The sequence below is a fragment of the Raphanus sativus genome, chromosome 2, assembly GCF_000801105.2.
Source record: "Raphanus sativus cultivar WK10039 chromosome 2, ASM80110v3, whole genome shotgun sequence".
NCBI lineage: Eukaryota > Viridiplantae > Streptophyta > Magnoliopsida > Brassicales > Brassicaceae > Raphanus > Raphanus sativus.
The window spans coordinates 12,272,976-12,273,888 of record NC_079512.1 but is presented as its reverse complement, the minus strand read 5'-3'; the positions used below and the strand labels follow the sequence as shown (position 1 = coordinate 12,273,888).

The 913-nt window shown below is 49.0% G+C and overlaps 1 non-coding gene across 1 annotated transcript; it reads left to right on the top strand.

The window, feature by feature from the left end:
- The first annotated feature begins 566 nt into the window (after positions 1-566).
- LOC130508826 (small nucleolar RNA R71) lies at positions 567-673 on the top strand. Its single transcript, XR_008943010.1, has one exon. It is a non-coding gene; the product is annotated as a small nucleolar RNA R71 (small nucleolar RNA).
- Positions 674-913: the final 240 nt, after the last annotated feature.

The following is a 913-nucleotide window of genomic DNA, read 5'->3' as shown; positions in this document are numbered from 1 at the left end:
CCGGCTGTTTCTGGCTGTGGAACTGAGCATTCTGAGCTGGGTTAAGGACAAAGGTTCTTCCCTGATTGCCATAAGGCCTTTGATATCCACTGTTCTGACCTTGGTTCCCTTGAGCTTTATCGTCTGGTTTAGGGGCATTGAACAGGTGGGGATTGTTCCTCACGTTAGGGTTCGGGTGATAGTTCTTGAACTGCCATCCTTGCCCATTCACATAACTCACTTCATGCTGATCCTCAGCCGACTGATCTGCCTCTGATGTGCCTTCTGCGGTAGCTTTATCCTGTGGGGATTCTTCCATGATGAAGACTTGGTTCTGGTTACTCTTAATCAGCTGGTCGACTTTGGCAGAGAGCTCATCAATCTTGCTGTTGTCGATGCTCTTCACCTTCTGAGTGCGATCAGTCTCGCGGTTATTGTCAGCTGAGCTTGAGGCCATGTTCTCAATCAACTCGAATGCACCTTGAGTGGACTGAGTCATGAAATCTCCTTTACTGGCTGAGTTCAAAGCGTTCCTGTACTCCCAGCCTACTCCATCGTAGAACACTCCCAGCAGATAGTCTTCCTCAAAACCGTGATGTGGGCATTCTCTGCGGTAGACATTGAATCGCTCCCAAGCATCACAGAACGGCTCGTCTACCAGCTGTTTGAAGGTCACGATCTTCTGTCTCAGAGCTGCTGTCTTCGATTTCGTGTAGAAGTGGCTTAAGAAAGCTTCTCGGACTTGTTCCCAAGTGGTGAGTGATCCGGTGGGTAGTGAATCAAGCCAGCGAGCAGCTTTCCCATCAAGAGAGAAAGGGAACAGAGTACACTTGATGTAATCGGGTGGTACTCCATTCGCTTTAGTGAAACCACACATCTTCTCAAAGTGCTCGATGTGGTCCATCGGTATCTCAGCAGGAAGCCCATTGAAGAT